Source organism: Neolamprologus multifasciatus, chromosome 4 (genome assembly GCF_963576455.1).
Source record: "Neolamprologus multifasciatus chromosome 4, fNeoMul1.2, whole genome shotgun sequence".
In the NCBI taxonomy this organism is placed as follows: domain Eukaryota; kingdom Metazoa; phylum Chordata; class Actinopteri; order Cichliformes; family Cichlidae; genus Neolamprologus; species Neolamprologus multifasciatus.
The window spans coordinates 25,088,208-25,112,923 of record NC_140442.1 but is presented as its reverse complement, the minus strand read 5'-3'; the positions used below and the strand labels follow the sequence as shown (position 1 = coordinate 25,112,923).

At 43.9% G+C, this 24,716-nt stretch overlaps 1 long non-coding RNA gene across 1 annotated transcript; it reads left to right on the top strand.

Annotated features, from left to right (window-relative positions):
• Positions 1-1,588: 1,588 nt before the first annotated feature.
• On the top strand, positions 1,589-9,604 carry LOC146520587 (uncharacterized). Its single transcript, XR_014873847.1, has 2 exons — positions 1,589-1,664; positions 7,928-9,604. It is a non-coding gene; the product is annotated as an uncharacterized LOC146520587 (long non-coding RNA).
• The last annotated feature ends 15,112 nt before the right edge of the window (positions 9,605-24,716 follow it).

Below are 24,716 nucleotides of genomic sequence, written 5' to 3'. Positions count from 1 at the left end.
TGACAGTCAGCTTTTCTGAAATGCCTGGCAGATCTTTATTGTGAGAAATGGGATACAGAGGCCTCCACGCATCACACGTGAGAGTCATCAAGGAAGGCAACACACAGGTGTAACAGGTGATGGCTCAGATCCAGTGAGAGTCTGAACACAGGAACTCACCTGACAGGAATGTACTTGTCATTACAGTTTTTCTGAATTGCTAAAACACATTTCCTAAAATCTCATCTCTTTGTGTCAAAACACTAAACACAAAGTGTAAAATTCAAGTTACACTCACATAACCTTTAACTTGTCTTGCAAAACCAAACGTTTGATCCAAAACTATTTGAACTTTACTCAAAATCAATCACTACTGTCAAAAGCCACACAAAACCAGCCAATGTGCAAACACAACTTAGCAACGATTACACACTACAAAAATAAATACAAAACACTGTGAGATAACTGGAAAATAATATTTATATATTCATTCATTTATTCTTGTACTCACATTTTAACAAAAAAAGAACTGCAGTAAAAAAAAGTTATATGTACATTAAAAAATTATATATTTTTACAGCATTTTCAGATGATTTATCCATTGATCAAATGCTGCTCATTGTGAAACCAATTGCATATTCTTGGACTTCGGTGAAAGCTCACATTGGCCAGTAGCGGTTTTAGATACGGGCGACACGGGCAGTTGCCCGGGGCGGCATCGTGGTGGGGGGCGGCATCACGGGCATCGGCAAAAAAAAAAAAGCTCGTACTCATGCTTCCCCGACGTCAGCCAGCGCATATTGGGAATGGCACAGGCACTGATCGGTTTTCTATCGCCCATTTGCTGGGAGTAAGGGCGCCCTCCGTTTGCGAGGTGTGCCTGCTGCTTGTGACACAGGGAGGAGAGGGCGGGGTCTCTGGCTGGCTGGAGCGGCATCTAATAACCAACTCGCAAAATAAAAAAAAATTAAAACAAACCAACGAACATGAAAACACCAGACATCATGATACAGACTTATAATTTGCACCGATGTATTTTCGAAATTCTGTACACGAAAAGTGAGCGCGAGATCCCTCGGTGCGCCTGCTCGCTGCTGAAGTCAAAGTAAACTTTATTGTCATCTCCGCTACAGTCCAGTATATAGAGAGACGAGACGACGAGGCTCCAGTTACAGCAGTGCAAGTAAACAAACAATAAATATAAGAAGAGTAAGAAAATAAATATACACTTTAGGACTCGGGGTAAAGAGATCAATAACGATTTAAAATTTATAATTTACAGTTTGATGATTTAAAGTCTCACACACAACCCGTCGAAAGGGGAGGAGGGGCCTGCTCAGGGGCGATTTTAGCCCAGTTTTGGAGGTGCTTCAGCACCCCCAAAATGAATCAAAGCACCCCCAAAGATGTCTTACTTTTTTTGAAAATATTTGCTGTTTGTGGGACACACTACTAAAAGTATAAAAAGCATACAGTACTTAATTGAGATGGAACATTTTAACAACAAAAGTGTAGATAACCCCTCCCCCCTCCCAAAATGGTTTGTTCCAGCTTGGCTCTCTCCTACTCGCTCTAGCGCCGTTGCTGCCAGAGCTATGGTGACTGAAACGCAGCGGAGCAGAGGTGGAAGTGCCTGGCTTAAAACAGGACATATTAGCTGCATTTAACTTTCAGTTACTCTTTATGTAATGTGTAGAAGTAAATTTAAATAAGTTTTAAGTTTTGATATTTACATGTTTACACGTTTGAATGTTTAGACATGCATGTTCAAACCAGTAATTAGTATGTGTTATATCTACCTGGTTGTTTTCCTGTTTTGATCTGAGTATAAGATTTCCTGGTTTCTGAGAGGTCAGTGAAGTATTCATGAGGGCGGCACACAGGAAGTGTGGGTTGTTGTTGCCGTGTGCTGAGAGTAAAGAGGCTGCTAAAAAGTTATCCGTCTCCATCTTGCTGTTTCTAATTATTCAGAGAGATTCCAGACCATCTAGTGAACCCTCACGTTACATCTGGTGGCAGCGGTGGGATTTATTTTCTTGATGGCTCTGTGTGAACAGCTGATGAACTGAAAATAATAACTAATAATTTTTGGAGATAGTAAGGATTGTTGCAGCTTTTCTCTCTGTTTTTGTGATTTTTGTGATTTTTTTGAGCTGGATATTTGTTGGGAACATGTCAGCTGACGAGAGTGAATCTGTGCACGAGCTGCGCTCTTCTCCTGTGCCACATTCGAGGTCAGTGGATGCAATACGGACTGTTGCTGCTCCCGCCCACCATACCGTCTCCAGTGCCCTGACAATAGATCTTCCACCTGTTTTTAAAGGAGATGGGACTGAATCTTTTACTAGTTGGTCTCGTCGCTTTGAAGTGGCAGTGCAAGCTATGACTCCACCTGAGGTAGATTTGGCAACTGTGATGTCCTCTGTTCTGCCTACTCGTCTAGCAGATGCTGCATTTTTGTACTGGGACAGTTTGCCTTCATCAACCCAGAAAGACTATGATCTAGTGAAGGATAAGCTGAAAGAGGTTTTCGGTCCAAAATATTCTCTGCCATTCTTCCAGACACATGTGAACGCTCGCCCCCGGAAACCAGGTGAAAGTTTAGATGTATACAGCGCAGATATTACCCGTCTTGTGCTTGAAGCTTTCCCTAACTATGACTACAATGCCTTGGAAGGTGAAAAATTTCGCCGTTTTGTTGCTGGGTTAGACCCCACCTTGCAATCTAAGATTCATGAGATGGGTGCAGAGGATCTCAACGGAGCCCTGCGCATTGCCAGCCGTTGTGAGAGAGCACGGGCAGCATTGCAACTTACAGCTGCAGGATCCTCTCATATTCCGTCTTTGGAACAGGTTGCTATGATACGTCCTCAGCCTACTGATGCTAAACGCTCACGCTTACTGTAACCAGCCTGAAACATGAAGTACAGCAGTTACGGGAGAAACAGAGTTACCTTGCCCAACGTTTGGACTCCAGTCGTGATAGATCCTCCTCTTCCGATGTTCAGTACAGCACCCGCAGTGCATCCCCGTCGCCTTATCATGCCAGACAACATCCCAGAGACTATTGCTCACCTGAGAGGCGTTATCATCGTGATCCAGAGTCTCACCGTGAACGTCCTTCTTCCCCTGTTCCCCAGAGGTTCAATGAGTGGGACAAATGTGAGAAACATGATCAACGCACATAACATTCCCAACAGCCCTCCCAGTATTCCAGGTACAATTACCCTGACAATAACAGATACCGACGCAGTCCCAGTCCTGCTCCACGTAGAGTTAGAGATGCCGGGTCCTACAGTAGGACCAGTGTTCGTTTCCAGTCCCCGGAAAGGCCTGCACATTTAACCTCCGGCCCACAGGGAAACTTTCATTAGCTGCTGTTGAGGGGCAAACATCAGCTACAGTATCAGAGCCCCAAAACCACATCCCCCAGTTCCCCTTAGAATCTGATGGATCAGTCTCCTCTAACGTGTTGGCTATTGTCGAGGGCATTGAAGTGTGTGCTCTAATTGACTCTGGTTCCTTTGTCTCCCTTGTGAGTGAAGATTTTCGAAACTCTCATCCAGCTTTAAGAAAACGGCCTATGGTAGCATCCTCTGTGCCAGCTCGTTCGGTCAATGGAGAACGTCTGGAAATCTTAGGCAAGTTAACCGTTGGTATTAGGCTTGGGACTCAGGTATGGCAGCAGGAATTTGAAGTCCTCAAGGGTGCTTACCAGCCAGTCATTCTAGGTTGGGATTTTCTGCAGAGGCACCATGCTCTTCTCGACCTCAAAAACAAAGTACTGCAACTGTGGGACATGAAAATTCCCCTGTTGCCCAAAGGACATGAGGTGGCTGCCTGCTGTAATGTTTCTGTGTTAGCGCCAACCAAAATCCCAGCTATGAGCGAAACTCTGATCACAGCCTGTGTGTCAGCAGCCACACCGGCTTCTCCTGTTCCAACAGACTACTATGGTGTCTTGATCCCTAATCCAACATGTGACATCGTTGTGGCTCACAGTCTTAGTGAAGTTCAGAATGGTACTACAGTGGTTCGAATGCTTAATCCCTCCAGCGATGAAATCGAACTGTACCCTGGACAGCATCTTGGTGAGTTTCATTCAGGCTCATCTGTTGATATCATCCCTCTGGAGCAGACATGTTGTGCTATTTCACCTGTGTATGATTCGACTCTGCCGGTAGAAATTGATGAAACAAACTTGTCACACTCCCAGGTTCAGTCCCTGAAATCACTTCTCCAGAAGTATTCAGGAATCTTCAGTAAGCACTCAGAGGACAGAGGTCACACAGGCATAATTAAGCATCATATTCACACAGGTGATGCTACACCGATTAAACAAAGAGCCTATAGAGTGACACCCGAACAGAGAGCTGAAATACAGACTCAAGTTGACAACCTTTTAAAGGCAGGTGTCATCGAAGAAAGCTACAGCCCATGGGCCGCCCCAGTTGTTTTGGTGCGAAAGAAAAATGGTATGTGGCGTTTCTGTCTCGACTATAGGAAACTCAATGCAGTGACAATCAAAGACTCTCATCCTCTTCCAAGGGTTGATGATGCACTGGATGCTCTGTCAGGTTCTGCCTGGTTCTCCACAATGGACCTTCAACATGGCTATTGGCAGGTTGAACTGGAAGAGAAGGATCGTGAGAAAACTGCTTTCACAACTGGCAGTGGACTTTACCACTTCACTGTTATGCCCATGGGACTCACAAACGCTCCGGCCACATGTCAGCGGTTAATGGAGATGGTACTTCGTGGCCTTCCCTGGAAAACCTGCTTAGTGTATTTGGATGATGTCCTCATTTACAGCCGCTCTTTCGCAGAACATCTCCAGCACCTGGAAGAAATCTTCGGCAGATTCCAGGCAAGTGGTTTGAAGCTAAACCCCTCAAAATGCTGTTTTGCCAAAGATCAGGTACAATTTCTGGGCCACATTGTATCAAAAAATGGCATTCAGCCTGACCCCAGAAATGTGAACAGTGTGCAAGCCTGGCCTATTCCACGAACAGCGACGGAAGTGAGGTCATTCCTTGGACTTTGTTCATATTATCGCAAGTTCATTCAAAACTTTGCGCACCAGAGTGTCCCCCTACATGCTCTCACTGAAAAGCATGCAACTTTTCAATGGACTTCTCAGTGCCAGGATGCATTCATGTATCTGAAACATGCCCTCTCAAACCCTCCAGTGGTTTCATTCCCTGACTTCACATTGCCATTTTCTCTGTATACTGATGCTTCAAGCACAGCGATTGGCAGTGTACTAGCTCAAAAACAGGGACAGCAAGAGAAAGTCATTGCCTATGCTAGCCATGCGCTTACAAAGGCAGAAAGAAAGTGGTCGACTTATGATCGAGAACTCTGGGCCATTGTTTGGGCAGTTAGACATTTTCGTCACTATCTCTACAAGCAGCCATTTGTTATTGTCACGGATCACAAGCCCCTCCTGGGTCTTCGGAAAATACCCATTGACAGTGATAGAACTGGTCGCCGTGCTCGCTGGGCTCTTGAACTCGATCCTTTTGAATGGACTGTGATTCATAAAGATGGCCACCGCCACCTCAATGCGGACGCACTCTCACGTCGCCCTGTCACTGGTGACACCGTAGAGCAGGACACAGTCTGCACTGCTTCTGCTACCTTGAGACCTGAAGAGAGGTGCGTAGGTCCTGCAGGCCCGCCCAACCATAGTCCCTGCAGTACTGACCAAAAACACATTCCATGCAATGACTTTTCTGATCCACGACTGCAGTGTGCAGCGCTATCTGTTTCATCCACATTTGTGCTTGAGCTGCCTGAAGATGATCTCAAAAGTGAACAACAAAAAGATCCTGTACTGTCAGAAGTCATTGGCTGGAAAGCTAAGGGTCGGAAACCACCTTACTGGCGTATGAAAAAATGCCCACCTCAGGAAAAAGTGCTATAGCATGAGTACTCTAGACTTACCTTCCACAATGGCTTACTCTGTCGTAAAGCTTTCAACCCGTCCCAAAAGTCAGTGTTGCATCAGTTGGTTGTTCCTGAATCTTTAAAAGACACTGTCCTACAGCTGCTGCATGGCAACCCAGTGTCCGGTCATCTATCAGCAGATAAGGTCCTAAAACGTGCTCAGCAGCTATATTACTGGCCATTCATGTCACGTGACATCAGAATATGGTGCACACAATGCACTCCATGTGATGCCAGACGGAATCCCACACCTCATCACAGAGCTCCAATGAAAACAATTGTTGCTACGGAGCCATTTCAAAAGGTGGCAGCTGACATACTTGAACTCCCCATTACGAGTCGTGGCAACAGATATGTGCTCGTTGTTCAAGACTATTTCTCGAAATATGTCAATCTCTATGCTATCCCAGACCAACGTGCCACAACAGTTGCAAAATGCCTGTTTGACAACTTCATCTGTCAGCACGGCGTCCCTGAAATGCTACACACAGACCAAGGACGTCAATTTGAATCTGACCTGGTGAAACATCTGTGTCAGCTGCTAGGCATCCAGAAAACACGGACCAGCCCATATCACCCTCAATGCGATGGTATGGTTGAGAGGTTCAACCGAACACTTATTGACCAGTTAGCTAAGTTACTCCTTCAGCAGCCTGGCGAATGGGATGACTGCCTCAATCAAGTTGCTTTGGCTTACAACACCAGTCCTCACTCTACCACGGGGTTTACGCCATTTTTTCTCACACATGGACATGAGGCACGGATGCCTGCTAATATGCTGTTGCCTACCAACATGCCAGCATCATCTACTTCTGCTTCTCCTGCTGACTACGTCACCCAGTTGACTCAGAGACTTCAGTCTGCCTTCAGCACTGCTGCATGGAACAGAGATTGTGCCCACACCCAGCAGAAACAACTGTACGATAGGGGCATCAAACACACTCCTTATGTTCCGGGTGACTTGGTGTGGTTAAATGACCCCACTACAGCAAAGCAGAAACTTGCTCCACATTGGAAGGGCCCCTTTGAGATATTGGAGTGCCTTGGAACAGATGGAGAAAACCCTGGTGTCACGTACAGGATTCGCTACCTCCTGGACCAATCAGACAAGACTCAAATTGTTCACTACAATCGTCTCAGGCCTTACAAAGCACCTGTCCCTAAAGGTGGAACCAACTCGCCTGCTGGTGACATACCTGCACAGCCCCAGATTCCACAATTGACTGCATTATCAGGTGCTTTGCCCTTCACAGCTTCAAAATCTGCAGCTAAAGGGAGCTGGAATGTTCAGGGCCACAGACCTGCAACCTCATCAGACCCTCAGGTTTGTCAGCCACCACTTCTAAAACAGTCACGACCCCATTCCCACTCTCCTTTGTCCCCTTCTCCTCGGTCTGAGACTGTAACAGCTTCCCCCTCTGGCCATGTGGTGATACACCAATCAGACATTGTCCCTTCAACTCCTCATCGAGTATCTGGTGTTTCACGGCGATGTGGGAGACGTCAAGTTGTGCCTCCCAGATACCTCAAGGACTATGTTTTGAACTGAACTTGTTTTTGGTTTTGCTGTTGTTTTATTGTTGTCCCCTTTGCTAGCAGTATGTTGTTTTTTTTTCCTTTTCTGTAGGGAAACGGGGACGTTTCTTATGTGAGGGGGGGAGGAAAATGTAAAGTGTAGAAGTAAATTTAAATAAGTTTTAAGTTTTGATATTTACATGTTTACACGTTTGAATGTTTAGACATGCATGTTCAAACCAGTAATTAGTATGTGTTATATCTACCTGGTTGTTTTCCTGTTTTGATCTGAGTATAAGATTTCCTGGTTTCTGAGAGGTCAGTGAAGTATTCATGAGGGCGGCACACAGGAAGTGTGGGTTGTTGTTGCCGTGTGCTGAGAGTAAAGAGGCTGCTAAAAAGTTATCCGTCTCCATCTTGCTGTTTCTAATTATTCAGAGAGATTCCAGACCATCTAGTGAACCCTCACGTTACATTTATATAGTTAGGTAGGAGTCAGACCATGTTTCTTTTTAACTGAAAAACATTACACCAGGTAACCTGCTGTGTTGAAAATAGGGCTGCCACGATTAGTCGACTAGTCACGATTATGTCGACTATCAAAATCATCGACGACTGATTTAATAGTCGATGCGTCGTTTGAAGCTTTGTAAGATCATAAAAGACGCAGGAACAAGTAGTAGGATTTAAGAGTGTAATAACGGACTGAAACAGAAGATGGCAGCACTGCATGTACAAGGATGCCAGCTGCCGTTAAACCCCGAAGAAGAAGAAGGAGCTGTGTCCCAGAATTCATAGCGCAGCCCAGCTCAGTTTCCAACAATGGCGGCAGCTAGTTAGTTTTAATATTACTCTTATTATTCTTTCTGGGTCACAAAATAAACGTTTAACATTTTTTCAGGCGAGAATGTAACTGTGTAAACCTCAAATATCTGCTCAGTTTATCAAGACACCACATATTTTCAAAAGCGCTCCGACGTTTTCAGAGACGTCTGTTACCCACTAGCTTGATAGCTAGCCGGGGGCTAGGCTCACTAGAGCCCGTGAGACTCCTGGCAAATCGTTTTCAAACCCACTGCGGTCTTTTGCTACTCAGGTTAAACATATATAAGTCACTTAGATAACTTAAAAATGTTTTTGTTTGGCTTTTTTTTTAGTATTTTATTTGTTCCTGAGTAAATCGGTTTGGCTGAGATTAAAGTTATAGTTTTTACACAGCTGAATAAACGTCAAGCAGACAACTGATTATCAGAAGTGTGAGATGCTCGAGAATATACTCCGGTGTCCTGTTATATTTTAGATAGCAATGAGTTTATTAAACTTCACCAAAACAAACTGCAAATTTCATTCAAATTTAATAAACTATCATCTTGTCTTTATTTTTAGTTAGCACATACCTTAAACACCTAAAGCTGTAAGCTAATGATAGTTATATAAGAGCAGATGCTGCTGGTGCAATAAGCTGTACGCTGTACATCCAATGGATGATGATCTGATTAGTCGACTAATTGCAAAAATAATCGGTGACTAGTCGACTATCAAAATAATCGTTTGTGGCAGCCCTAGTTGAAAACGTGTTTTCCGACGATGTTTGCTCTGTAGTAAAATTAGCGATATTTGACTGCCCTGTTGATCTCATTGGAATGTATACAGCCTATTTAAAATCTAAAACTTAACATTGTCCGTAGCCTGCTGTTGTTACCACTGTCCTGTTTGAAATGTAATGAGAGAAACTGGTTATTTTGCCATATGTGCATGTGTCGATATTGAACCCAAGGTACTAACTAGCTAACTGACTGGATGCCCATTAACCTTATAACTCCTGTTGTGTGTGCGTGTGTGTGTGTACAGATTGTCAGTCCAAAGAGGGAGAAAGGAAAGAGGGGAACATGAGGACAAAGTACGAGATCAGGAAGTACCAGGTAAGAAAACAGACAGGGAGTACTAACAGGCAAAACAGTAACTGTTAAACTGGCAAAGAAAAAGAAAGACAAACAACTAATACAAACAACTCATACAATCTGGAAGTTGTGTTCTCTCTATATTAAAGCTGCTATACAGAATCTGCAAAACAAACTGGGTTGTCAGCCCTGGCACTGCATTACCATATTGAGCTTCAGTCAGAGGAAGTCACGGTTGCCAAAGACTTTATAAAGCTCAAGAGTGAGGCTGGTGCCATTCCAGATATGTTAACATTGTACAATCTTCTGGATAATCAGATCTTCCCCAAACTGAAAACTGTTATTCAGGTTGCCCTAACAAACCCAGTTAGCAGCTGTAGCTGTGAAAGGTCTTTTAGTGTCTTGAGTCAGCTCCATACCTGGCTGAGAAGGACCATGGGTCAAAGCAGACTCCAGCACCTGGCTGTGATGTCGGTTGAGAAAGAGATGCGTGAGAGACTTGACCACCAAAATGTGATAGACAGATTTACCAACCTCAAGGTGAGGCGACATAGGTTAAAAGAAAAGAAAAAAATCTGCAGAGCCATAGTAGTATCTGCAGTAAAGATATTTTCATACATTGTACCGAAGGCCAAGTGTCTCCATTTTCTAATAATATTTTGTATATTTCAAGGACTCTTCTATTTTTGGAGTGTATTTTTTATGTATCTGTATTGTATTATACATACACTTTAGAAGTGAATCTCTGTCCAAAAAATGCACACAGTTTACTTTTTACTCACTATGAGCATCATTTATCATTTTTCCCCAGTAATTAAGGTTAGGATATGTATTTTTTTTAATTCCAATCCATTCTTCTTTGACAGCATTTTAATAACCTTGATCAGATTTGATGGTTTTGTTACAGACTTTTCAAAAAAGTGTTTTGCTATTCTTTCAAAAATGTGGGGATTAAATTGTGTTAAAATGTACAAAACAGTGATGTCATGTTTTGTGACGAGGACCCAGGCACAGAGAGACTTGATGAATTTAAGAAACTTATGATTTAATAAAGAAATTTGCAGACTTGCACAGAGAGGGTAAAATTATGATGACTGATAATGGAGATGAAGACAACAGACGATGAGGACAGGGAGGAACAGGGGTTTAAATGCACCAAGGAGGCAGTCAGAGAGACACTGGAGACAACTGGAGGCATTTAGGGCTGCAGGGACTGACAGAGACAGGGAAGAAGTCTCATTGTGATGAGTAAAGTTTACCTTGCCTGGATGGGCAGCTCTCTGGGTGCTCAGCACCCCCAAAGCTCTGATCCTAGAATCGCCCCTGGGCCTGCTGCTTCCAAATAGAGCACATTTCATTCATAATGTTGTAAATCCAAGCCCATCATGTATTCATGATTTGAGTCCTGGGTTGTGTGAAATCTCAGAAATAAACCAGAAATAAACAAAGTGAATCTGTGAACTAAGGTGTAGGTCTGTTAGGTTATGTTGTAGTGATCCTCGAGTTGGGGGATTTGTGTTCATACTGGAGTGCAAAATTAAAACCAATGGAAGATGGACAAGAAAAGTTCTAAGCCATCAGGTGCTCAGTTTAGAAAAAAGAGAAAAGAAGAGGAGGAGAAACGAGCAAAAGATACAGGTAAGCAGATGTGTGATTGGATAATGGCAGGTCATCCTGAAACAATCAGAATCAGAATACTTTATTAATCCCTAAGGAAATGATGTGCGTTACAGTTGCTCCAAGAAGAAATGGTAAAAATAGCAACAGTAACAGACTAAACTCCAAACAATACATTATGTTACAGATTTTAATATTAATTAGTCATTGTCAATTGTTGATTTGTCCTGTTCTCATTATATGATGAATTATGATGGCTGTTTGGTAGCCGTTTGCATACTATGCATACTCTCTCTCTTCATATGTGTGTGTGTGTACAACAGTTTTATGTTAATGTACAATCCTTAATATGTTTTGTGTGTGTGTGTGGTTGGGGGGGGGGGGGGGGGCGCCAGAGGGAGTGTTCGCCCAGGGCGCCAAACAGGCTAGGACCGCCACTGACATTGGCCCAAATGATATGGGATGCTCTGCCTGCTCGCAATCTCTCTAATCAATTAAAGCATCCCGTAGACCATCTAGAAATGTTACTATAAGTTCATTGTTGTACAGCCCAACAGTAACATGACTGTGGAGAACCCCATAGCTGCTGATGGCAGCACAGATAGTTACAGTTCCACCACGCTGGCCAGGCAGTTCAATAATGGCACGTTGACCCACGCCATTGCGACCTTTTCTTCTCCTTTTTGCTAGATTCAACATGTATGTTGTTTTCTACATTCCCTTGCTGCATTTCACGCAGTCAAATTGCATTATTCTGATGGACCATATCCACAATAAGTGTCTCCTGGTGTTGTGAGCACCCTCATGTGGCCTTCCTTCAATTCTAAACAAAATACCATTAGTTATAAGTATACTTGTATACATAGCACATGTATACATTATACTATTTCATTTACAGAACTAAAATTAGTTTGTTGTGTAAAGAGAATCTTTGAGCTTGACTCAATGGTTAGGCCTCATGAATACATCTTCATGGATGAAGCTGCATTCAGTCTAGCAAAAAGCAGAAGAAGAGGTGTTTTCAATTTTGAGTGGTAGTGTGTTAATGATGAAAACAGTGTGTTAGTTGTGTTTAACTTCTGTAGACTGTGTGCACCATTCTGGGAACAAGTGTTAGGCTGCCAGGGTCGTCGACCCAGTGTTTTGTGTTTTTGGTTCTTTGATTTTGTTTATTTCATTATATTCTAGCGTTGCCTTATAGGTCATAGGATTATTCTTAGCTTAGGTTCTTTGTGTGGGTTTTGTTAGAGTTTTAGTGTTCTGGTTTTCTGTCTGTGATCCATAGTTGCTGTCTCCCCTGTCTGCTGTATCCCTGTGTCAAGTCTGCGTCTCTGTGTTATGTTTCCTGTTTTACTTTGAAGGTCCATGTCTTATGATAATGTGTCTGGTTTTGCTTCCCCTGTCTCGTTAGGCCTGATTTGCCCCAGCTGTGTTTCCGTCCTGTTTCCCATTCCCTGATTGCTCCTGTGTGTATTTAAGCCCTGTGTTTCTTTGTGTCTGTGTTGCGATCTACCATCATGTATGTGGTGTGTTCTGTCTGCCTGTGTAAGTTATTTGAATTCTTAGGCTACGTTCACACTGCAGGTAAAAGTGCATCAAATCTGACTTTTTTGTCTGCTTGTTCGCACTACAAATAAAATGTGACAGCAAACGCTCAAAGCGGTCCGCATGCGCAAAATCAGACGTCACACACAACGCACTCTGTTTAGATCCAGACCAAACAGTATTATTTGATTGATGGCCTTAATATAAAGACTTGTTTTGGACATTACGTTTCCCAATTTTGCTTTAAGTTATAAAGTTATTGTGCTATTTACATATGGCCTAATAATGATCCTTATTGCTTTTTTAGAGAGGAGCGGTGCTTCAAAGGATAGTTGCAGATTTCTGTCAGAATCTGCAGATTATACACTACAAATAAAATGTTCATTTTTCTCCAACGTTGTCTTCCCAACAGTTTCACTAACATCTACACTGGATGGCCTGGAAGCGTTTGCAATGTCTTCTTGGGCGCTGATAATTGGCGTCTGTCTTGTGTCAGTGACGTAAAAGATGGATTTAATGTGAGATGACCATTCAAACAGCAGTCGCTTTCTAAAACATCAGATATGTATTGGATTCAGTACCACATACGAAAGTGACCCACGTCGGATTTGAAAACATCGGATTTGTGCCGTTCACACTGTCATACAATGATCGGATATGGGTCGCATAGGGTCAAAAAAGTCGTTTTTGATGTGCTTTCGCCTGCAGTGTGAACGCAGTCTTAGTTTTGTTCTGTTTGAGTTTAGCATTAAAGCTGTTTGAGTTCACGTTTGTCTCCAGAGTCTGCACATTGGGTCCTCCATTTCACCACTCCTGCCTGCACACTAGTGATGGTGAGATGAAGCCTTGTGATGAACTGAAGCTTTCCATCCAACTGGTCGACTCATGGTTCGAAGCATTGTGACGATTCATTGGCTCTACTGCGCCATCAAGTGGATGATTAAAGTCAGATAGGCTCAATGATTATAATGATATGATGTGTAAACCTCTAAACTTAATAAATAAATTGTTTTCATGGTTATTTATCCCGAATATTGTCTCAGTATGTCTGATACAAAAGAGAAAGTGGAAACTATCAGGACAGAGTTCTGGTATGATTGTGTAACTGTGTAATCATGCTTATGTACATCTGGACAATGACACAAACTAGTGTGTGGTGCTTCACTTTTTAATAAACTAAAAGACAGAAATCAGATTATAAGATCTGTGTTGTTGTTGATTTATATTATGGTACTTATCATTTGTGATATTTATTACGGTGTGCATACTTTATTAGGAGAGATGAGATCTAAATGTTGTCAGACAGGGGAAAATCTTCTCTTCCTTGCTGGTTCCATCAAAGGAGAAATGTTCAAGTAAGTATGTAACTGGGACGTAATCCAGTTCCACAACACAATGTGACGGGGAATCAGCTGTGTTTTGCTGCCCAAGTTATTTAGAATCTGGTGCAAACCGGCGAGCCAGTTCCTGAATCAGTCACGTGGTACGGACTGCCCGCGAGGCCTCGAACATCACTGCATACGTAATTAAAGCAAGCCTCGATACACGCTTTACAAAACTACCCCGATATTACCCGACACACGCTTCAAAGGCCTTCAAGGTGGCTGCCAGGCCTTCAAGGTGGCTGCAGTTAAACCTTTACTCAAAAAGCCATCTCTAGACCCAGCAGTCTTAGCTAATTATAGGCTAATCTCCAACCTTCCTTTCATATCAAAAATCCTTGAAAGAGTAGTTGTCAAACAGCTAATAGATCATCTGCAGAGGAATGGCTTATTTGAAGAGTTTCAGTCAGGTTTCAGAGCTCATCACAGCACAGAAGCAGCTTTAGTGAAGGTTACAAATGATCTTCTTATGGCCTCTGACAGTGGACTCATCTCTGTGCTTGTCCTGCTAGACCTTAGTGCAGCATTCGATACTGTTGACCATAATATCCTATTAGAGTGATTAGAACATGCTGTAGGTATTACAGGTACTGCACTGCAGTGGTTTGTATCATATCTATCTAATAGACTCCAATTTGTGCATGTAAATGGAGAGTCCTCTTCACACACTGGGGTTAATTATGGAGTTCCACAGGGTTCAGTGCTAGGACCAATTCTGTTTACATTATACATGCTTCCCCTAGGCAGCATCATTAGAAGACATAGCATACATTTTCACTGCTATGCAGATGACACCCAGCTCTATCTGTCCATGAAGCCAGATAACACACACCAATTAGTTAAACTGCAGGAATGTCTTACAGACATAAAGTCCTGGATGGCCGCTAACTTTCTGCTTCTTAATTCAGATAAAACTGAGGTTATTGTACTCGGCGCTGAAAAGCTTAGAAATATGGTGTCTAACCAGATTCTTACTCTAGATGCCGTTACCTTGGCCTCCAGTAACACTGTGAGGAACCTTGGAGTCATTTTTGACCAGGATATGTCCTTCAACACACATATTAAACAAATATGTAAGACTGCGTTCTTCCATTTGCGCAACATCTCTAAAATTAGAAATATCCTGTCTCGGAGTGATGCTGAAAAACTAGTTCATGCATTTATTACTTCCAGGCTGGACTACTGCAATTCATTATTATCAGGATGTCCAAAAAACTCACTGAAAAGCCTTCAGCTAATCCAAAATGCTGCAGCAAGAGTACTGACAGGGACTAGAAAGAGAGAGCAGATTTCTCCTGTTTTGGCTTCCCTTCATTGGCTTCCTGTTAAATCCAGAATTGAATTCAAAATCCTGCTCCTCACATACAAGGTCTTAAATAATCAGGCCCCATCTTATCTTAATGACCTTGTAGTACCATATCACCCTATTAGAGCACTTCGCTCTCGCTCTGCAGGCCTACTTGTTGTTCCTAGAGTATTTAAAAGTAGAATGGGAGGGAGAGCCTTCAGTTTTCAGGCCCCTCTTCTGTGGAACCAGCTTCCAGTTTGGATTCGGGAGACAGACACTATCTCTACTTTTAAGATTAGGCTTAAAACTTTCCTTTTTGCTAAAGCATATAGTTAGGGCTGGACCAGGTGACCCTGAATCCTCCCTTAGTTATGCTGCAATAGATGTAGGCTGCCGGGGGATTCCCATGATGCATTGAGTTTTTCCTTTCCAGTCACCTTTCTCACTCACTATGTATTAATAGACTTCTCTGCATTGAATCATATCTGTTATTAACCTCTGTCTCTCTTCCACAGCATGTCTTTTATCCTGTCTTCCTTCTCTCACCCCAACCGGTCGCAGCAGATGGCTGCCCCTCCCTGAGCCTGGTTCTGCCGGAGGTTTCTTCCTGTTAAAAGGGAGTTTTTCCTTCCCACTGTCGCCAAAGTGCTTGCTCGTAGGGGGTCATATGATTGTTGGGTTTTTCTCTGTATCTATGAAGCGCCTTGAGGCGACTTTTGTTGTGATTTGGCGCTATATAAATAAAATTGAATTGAATTGAATTGAATTGAAAGCTTCGACACACAGGAGACATCACTACTGCACACAGCCTTCACACGACAACAGGTGCACCACACTGCTAAGTGTGCTTTGTGTTTAGAGTTTTGGTAAATGGGAGACTGAGCTTTGCAAATGGTGTCCTAACCAGATGAACAGTGTTTAAGATTTTGGCAACAGTGGGACTGATTTGATGAAAGAGTTTTCATAGTTGACAGTTTAGTTTTTACAATGGGGTTTAGTGTTTTAGCAATTCAGAAAAACTGTAATACACCTGTGCTTTTCCCAGCAACTGAGGCTTTTACCCTGCACAGTTTAAGGTATGATAAAGCACTGACCTTATAAATGGCACAAAATACACATTTTAGCTGGGAGCTGGTCATTCACAGGGGAAAAGCCCCATTGTACAACAACAACAACAGTAGTAATAGTAATAATAAATTACAGTTTTTTCTGAATGCTTAAACCCTAACTGTGATTCTTATAGCACAATTTCTAAAACTATTAATACTTATAGCAAAACCACTCACTGAGTTTGCAAAACTAAAAGCACAAACACTGCTTTGCACTCAGTTTGCCATTTTGTAGCACACACTTTGCAAACCTGTAGCTACAATCCACTGCACAGCACTCTTTTTGCAGAACTGTAAACACAACTCACTGCTTTACACTTAATTTCCAAATGATCAACGCACTCCTAGCAAAACTATACACAATTATGGCTATTATTTACACTATTTTGCCAACTGTCTGGCACACTGTCACATGTGAAAACTTTTTTAGATAATTAGTTCACTTTGCAATCAGCCCAAGCACTATAATACAGGTAAGCTCTGTGTGTGGAGTACAATGGAGGGAGCAGGAAGAGTGAGAAGTAGAGGAGGCCGAGGAAGAGGACGTGGAGGTGAAGAAGTAGGACGAAGAGGACGACAAGGACAAGGAGGAGCAAGAGGAGGACGAGGAGGGGGGAGAGGAAGGGTAAGAAGAGTAAGAAATAGAATTGCTGATGACATCAGAGCTACAATAGTGGACCATGTAATCAACCGTAGAATGACCCTGTGGGAAGCTGGCCAACGGGTTCAGCCTAACTCAAGCCGCTACACTGTAGCAAGCATCATAAGGACATTTTGAAATGAGAATTGGTTAGTACAGTCACTTTGCACTAAGATCTGTAGCACTGCCATATGCCAATGAGAAACACAACAATACCATAGATGTAAAATTCCAGAAGATATTTTCCCCAGTGCCTTCGACTAGAGGACATTGCATGTGATGTAGACAAAATTTTGTGGCCAGATCCAGAGAGACGACACGATGTAGACTGGTTTCTTTTTTTTCCTCAGTGAAATTACTATTTCGTTTTGACTTGGAAATAAACACTTGTGTTTGTTTTGATGTGTGTGAATAAACACCAGTGTGTTTGGATCCGTCTATGTTTATGGACCTATGACAAAAGTATGACCTCAAACTGACATAGCCTACCTTGTGCACAGAGAAAGCAAAAGCCAGATGTGTTTTTCATTCATACCATCAGTGTGTAGTTGGTGCATTGTGTGCTTATTAATGTGATGGCTTGTGTTAACTGTTGGATACCAATATACCATTTTTACAAAGGTGTGGAGAGTTACAGTTTTTTCTGATTGCTTAAGCACATTTTTTGTAACTATTGGCTATTTTTGCAAAACTCTACACACAAATAAGAAAACCTGTCACCCAATTATCAAAACATTGTAGTTCTCTTGCAAAAGCGAACACAGCTAGATTAACTCTTCACACCTTCGTAAAAATGGTGTTTTCGTATCAAACAGTACACACAAGCCATCATCTACTAAGCACACAATGCGCCAACTGCACACTGATGGTATGAATACAAAACACATCTGGCTTTTGCTTTCTCTGTGCACAAGCTAGGCCATGTCAGTTTGAGCTCATACTTTTGTCATAGGTCTGTAAACATGGAGGGATCCAAACTTCAAGTACTGGTGTTTATTTACACACATCAAAACAAACACAAGTGTTTATTTCCAAGTATAGGATTATTTGCAATCGCCATATTGACTATATGGGTTTCTTGGTCTGCAGTGAACAGGCTTCCTCTGCCCCCAGCATCTGGTCATCTAGCAATTCTGTAAAGTAACAATTTCAGTATTTTTACATCTATGGTATTGTTGTGTTTCTCATTAGCATATGGCAGTGCTACAAATCTTAGTGCAAAGTGACTGTACTAACCGATTCTCATTTCAAAATGTCCTTATGATGCTTGCTACAGTGTAGCGGCTCGAGTTAGGCTGAACCCGTCGACCAGCTTCCCTCAGGGTCATTCCACGGTTGATTACATGGTCCACTATTGTCAAATTCAAATTTTTATTTGTCACATACACAGTCATACACAGTACGATATGCAGTGAAATGCTTAGACAACTGCTCGTGACCTAAAGAAAAAAAAGAGAAGGCTATAAATAAGATAGGAAATAAATATGAAAATAAAAAAGGGTAAATTTAACCAGGAAGGAATAAAATAAAATAAAATATAAAAATTAAGTTAAGAATGAGATAACTGTACAACACAAATTAGAATGAAGGGTAAAGGGTAAATTTAACTGGGAAGAATAAGATAAAATATATAAATTAAAGTTGAAAATAAAATAACTGTACAGCAAAATACACAGTATAGAAATATATAAGAATGTATGAAGAAATATAAATATAAATATATATATACACACAATAACAGCAGCTGTACAAATATTAACTGGAAATGAGGAATATAATGTCCAGTGTTGTGCAATCCACATTATATAGTGTCTTGTGCAGTGCAAATATGCTTAAAGTGGTTTAAGTGATGAAGTGAAAACAATGTCCAGAATGTCCAGTGTGTGTGTAAGAACTATATGTGTGGGTCAGTACTGTGTGGTGGTGTGATTGAGAGACCGTATCGCCTGCGGGAAGAAGCTTCTCCTCAGTCTCTCTGTGTTGGTCTTCAGGGAGCGGAATCGCTTTCCTGACCTCAACAGAGAGAACAGTCCGTTGTTGGGGTGGCTGAGGTCCTTCACGATCTTCCTGGCCTTGGTCCAGCACCGCCTGCTGTAGATTGAGTGCAGGTCAGGGAGCTCTGAGTGGATGGTGCGCTCAGCTGAACGCACAACCCTCTGTAGAGCTCGTCTGTCCTGCATGGTGCTGTTCCCGAACCAGGTTAAGATGTTTCCCGTCAGGATGCTCTCTATGGTGCAGGAGTAAAAGTTCCTGAGCACCTTGGGGGGCAGTCGGAAGTCTCTCAAGCGTCTGAGGTGGTAGAGACGCTGACAGGCCTTTTTCACCACGGTGTTGATGTGACAGGACCATGACAGGTCCTGCGTGATGTGAACTCCGAGGTATTTGAAGCTGTCCACTCTCTCCACTGGGCACTCGTTGATGACGGGGGTCTGGTAGTTCCTCTCCTGCTTAGTGCTGAAGTCCACTATCAACTCCTTTGTCTTACTGATGTTTAGAAGGAGGTTGTTCCTCTGGCACCAGTTCTCCAGATTCCTAATCTCCTTCAGGTAGGGCGTCTCGTTGTTGTCAGAGATCAGGCCCACCACGACGGTGTCGTCAGCAAAACTTGATGATGGTGGTGGAGCTGGTAGTGGCCACACAGTCATATGTGTACAGGGAGTACAGCAGGGGGCTCAGAACACACCCCTGGGGGGCTCCAGTGCTGAGAGTGGTGGAGGCTGAGACATGTCCGCCCATCCTTACTGCCTGTGGTCTGCCAGTTAGGAAGTTGGAGATCCACTGACACATAGATGAGCTGAGTCCCAGATGCTCCAGCTTGGTGGTGAGTGTGGAGGGAATTATGGTATTAAATGCAGAGCTGTAGTCTATGAAGAGCATTTTAACATAATTCCCCCTTCTAGTGTCCAAGTGAGTAAGTGATGTGTGGAGGAGATGAGAGATGGCATCGTCTGTGGAACGATTTGGACGGTAAGCGAACTGTAGTGGGTCCAGTGTGTCTGGTAGTGAAGAAATGATGAAGTCTCTGACCAGGCGTTCAAAGCACTTCATCACTACTGAAGTGAGGGCTACAGGGCGATAGTCATTGAGAGAAGCAGGGTGGGGTTTCTTTGGGACAGGAACAATGATGGACTCTTTGAAGCATGTGGGGATCACCGACTGAGATAAAGAGATGTTGAATATCTCAGTGAACACAGGAGCTAGCTGGTATGCGCAGTCTCTGAGGATACGACCTGGGATGCCATCTGGTCCTGCTGCTTTCCTGGTGTTCACTCTCTTGAAGGCTCTCCTTACTTCATGCTCGGAGATGACGAGCACGTTTCCGGTGCTGGCAGTATCTTCCTGTCTGCAGCCGTTAGCGCCGCTAGCACTAGCATCGTTGGAGTCCTTAGCTGCAGCCTCGAAGCGAGCATAGAAAGTGTTCAGCTCATCTGCCAGAGTCATGGCCGCGTTCGTCATACCGGTTGTTGGTGCTTTATAATCCGTTATTGTCCTTAGTCCCCGCCACAGGCTCCTAGAGTCACTCTGTTGGAGTTGTGACTCTAGTTTCCTCCCGTAGCGCTGCTTCGCCTCTTTCACCGCCTTCCGCACGTTATATGACGCGGCTTTGTACGGGTCCATGTCCCCCGTCGTGAGTCCCATGTTGTAGGCAGCGGTGCGGGATCTCAGAGTGTCGCGGATGGTTTTATCCACCCACGGCTTCTGGTTGGGAAACGTTGTGATAGTCTTTGTCTCCACGGTATCATCCGCTAGTTTCCCGATGAATCCCACAACCGTTTCCGTAAACACGTTGACATCATCGTCGGAGCGGTTTCTGAACATGTCCCAGTCTGCGCTGTCGAGTGCGTCCTGTAACGCGGCCACCGATTGATCCGTCCAGCGCGCGACCTTCCTCTGAACCGGAACTTCTTGTTTCAGCCTTTGTTTGTATTTTGGCATGAGGAAGATGGCGGCGTGATCGGATTTGCCAAACGGAGGGCGGGATTGTGCCTTGTAGCCGTCCTTGACCGTAGTGTAGCAGTGGTCCAGTGTCCTTTCACCTCTGGTGGGGCAGGTGATATGTTGATAAAAGTTCGGCGCTGCGCGTTTGAGGTTGGCACTATTAAAGTCCCCCGTTACAATAAGCGCAGCGTCCCGGTGTTGTGTCTGGTGCAGTGTGAGTGCCTCATGCAGCTCGCATAAGGCGGTGACCGTGTCCGCTTGTGGTGGAATATAAACGGCACTTATAATGACCGATGTAAACTCTCGAGGTAGATAAAAAGGACGACACATAATGGACAGTAGTTCCAGATTTGGTGTGCAGGAGCGTGTGAGAGGAACAACGTTCGCACTGCTGCACCAATTGTTGTTCACCATTAAACACACGCCGCCTCCCCTTGACTTCCCCGAGTCCCGTGTCCTGTCCATGCGGTGAACCGAGAAGAACTCGGCCGGCTGGATGGCGTGGTCCGGCACCGCTGGGTTCAGCCATGTCTCGGTGAAGCAGAGGAGATTGCAGTCCCGAATGTCTCTCTGGAACTTTATCCTGGCCCTGAGGTCATCAAGCTTGTTCTCCAGTGACTGGACGTTGGCGAGCAGGATGCTAGGCAGAGGTGTGCGGTGTGCACGAGCTCTCAGCCTGTTCCTGACGCCGGCTCGTTTCCCTCGAGGCCGCCGCTTCGCGTCGCGTCCTTTGTTCCCCCTCAAGATCTCACTCGGCCAGCTCGGATCCGGAGTTAAAAACTTCGAATTGTGAGTACATTGTATACCAATAGAAACAAGAGTGTCACTGTCATACCTAATGTACCCAATGGTGATGATTTTGCCGATTTAGAAACGCTGAAAACTAACTTAAAAAGCAAAAACAAAGAAAAGGTGGTCGGAGCAGTCGTGACGGCAGCCGACCTCACCGGCGCCATCTTTTCATTATTGTAGCTCTGATGTCATCAGCAATTCTATTTCTTACTCTTCTTACCCTTCCTCTGCCCCCTCCTCGTCCTCTTCCCCCCTCCTCGTCCTCCTCTCCCCCCTCCTCGTCCTCCTCTTGTTCCTCCTTGTCCTTGTCGTCCTCTTCATCCTACTTCTTCACCTCCACGTCCTCTTCCTCGGCCTCCTCTACTTCTCACTCTTCCTGCTCCCTGCATTGTACTCCACACACAGAGCTTACCTGTATTATAGTGCTTGGGCTGATTGCAAAGTGAACTAATTATCTAAAAAAGTTTTTACATGTGTCAGTGTGCCAGACAGTTGGCAAAATAGTGTAAATAATAGCCATAAATGTGTATAGTTTTGCTAGGAGTGTGTTGATCATTTGGAAATTGAGTGTAAAGCAGTGAGTTGTGTTTACAGTTCTGCAAAAAGAGTGCTGTGCAGTGGATTGTAGCTACAGGTTTTCAAAGTGTGTGTTACAAAATGGCAAACTGAGTGCAAAGCAGTGTTTGTGCTTTTAGTTTTGCAAACTCAGTGAGTGGTTTTGCTATAAGTATTAATAGTTTTAGAAAATGTGCTATAAGAATCACAGTTAGGGTTTAAGCATTCAGAAAAAACTGTAAGCAAGGGTTATTCGCTTTTACAAGAAAACTACAATGTTTTGCTGATTGGGTGAAAAGTTTTCTTATTTGTGTGTAGAGTTTTGCAAAAATAGCCAATAGTTACAAAAAATGTGCTCAAGCCATCAGAAAAAACTGTATTATTACTCAGGCAAGTATATCATATACCAAACATGCTTCCAGACTAATGAAATTTTTTGCATTCTTCACATTAGGTCAAAATGTACTTTTTTGGATCTACAGCACCACTTAAGAAATTTTAATGAACTTGTAACAACTTATTTACAGCTTGAAATACGTGTATGACATTTATTACACACAGATTCAGTGAACCCAATCCAAAGAGGAAGTCTGGAAGTCCGCCATTTTGAATGTAAAATGACATTTTGGCACAGTTTTAGTGTTTTCCAGGCATCGCTGGTTTACACATTCGCCTGCGAAGTGAGAGGTCACTGGTTAGGAGTCTTCTCTCACCCTCGTTCTCTGCTTTCTGCTGGAGCAGGGGGGCTAGGAGGAGGAGTTGGCCGTCCGACTGGGGTCCGGAGTGTGGGGCCTCCCTGCTGCTGCGGAGTCGGGGCGGTCTGCTTCTCCCCACTGCAGGGAAAAGGGTAACACAACCTGGGTCTGGGTGCAGTTCCCCCCTCCAGGGGCAAGGGTACCTAGACCCGGTTCGTAGAGTACGCTTGGGGAGTGTGATTGTGTGTACAGCGTCTCTTTATGTCTGTCTCCACGTTGGTTGAGTGTGGAGTAAGTGCATATGAGAGCATGAGGGTGGGAATGGATGTTTGTATCTGTGTGTGCCTGTATGTCTGTGTCTGTATGTCAGGTTGGGTATCAGATGCCACCTCTCTGAGGACAGCTCAGGCCCTCCAAGGTTTGGAGGCCTATCTCCCCCCACCACTTCCCCTGCCGGGGGCGGACTCCCTCAGACGTCGGTGCGTTGGTGGTTCTTTGTGTCCGGGGGTGGGCGTCCGGGTACACACCGGCTCAGTCCTTGGCGGCTGCTTATCGGGGCCTGGAGCCTGGGGCTCGCTTGGGCCACTTCGGAGGTGGGGTGCCCCCGGCCTCTCGGCCTGGGGCTCGGTCACTCAGGCACAGCTGGCTGCCGGCGGAGCTCACGGGCACGTCACTGCAGCCCCCCCTGGCTTCTGCTCCGTGGCTGCTGGGTGACCCCTCATCTGGGACTCTCCTCAGCTCTTTCTGGGACAGTGGCGCGGCTGCCCCTCTGTTGGTCTTCCTTGGTCTCTTGTGTTCTGGGGGCCTCTGGATGTCTGGGGTTTTGATCTCCTCCATACCTGCTTCATGCCCTGGAGGACGGGGCAGTGGCCCCCCACACCCTCTAGCAGATCATTACATGAGGGAACCTTTTAAGAAAACAAGCGCGTCCATGCTCACAGGTGTACACACGGGTGATCACACACACAAACTACACCCTTTTTGGCTCCTACCTCAATGCACACTGTGCTGTCGATCTTACGTGCTGCACAATAATGTTTAATATTTAGTATTTACTGTCATATTCCCATATATCATTGTGATGTGGTTTATTGTATTACTCTCGTTTTCTTCTGCTTGTTTTCTTTTTTCTTTCTCAACAGGTGATCCAGGTGATCGATATATGTATTTTTTTTTTTTTTTTTTTTTTTTTTCTTCTGCTTATTCTGTTGGTTTTTGTTTTTTGCCCTTCTCCCCCCGTCCCTCTTCTCAACTGTTTTTCTTCCCCTCTTTCTTTCTCCCTTTTCTTTCCCCCAGTCAAGTCTGTCCCGTATTCAGCAAGTGAAAATAAAATAAAGAATAAAAGGTGAATCAAATGGACCATTACGGCAAAGCTGGGATGGTCAATTTGGTAAAGAAAATCCGTTGGGCATCTTTCTTCGCCTTTAGACAATAATTCTGATGGCAAAAGAACCAAACGGGACAGGCAAAAAAAAAAAAAAAAAAAAAAAAAAAAAAAAAAAAAAAAAAGAGAGGTCACTGGTTAAATTCCATTTGGTTACTTCAGGAACTTTTTGGGGTTACTTCAGAAAGGGACATCTTCGTCAAAGCCATGTTTGTGGTGGAATTTTGATCATTTACCACTGGACATAAGATTTTCATCTCTAAAAATGTATTTTGTCCAGTCTGTCCCAAACTTCACATGTTTGATGACAGTCTGGTGACAACTACATGCCAATATCTGGTCACACATGGTGCCACAGTTCTCATATAACATTTTAATCAAGACTACCCCACTGTGATTGAAGTATTTCTTGCAAAACAATCATAA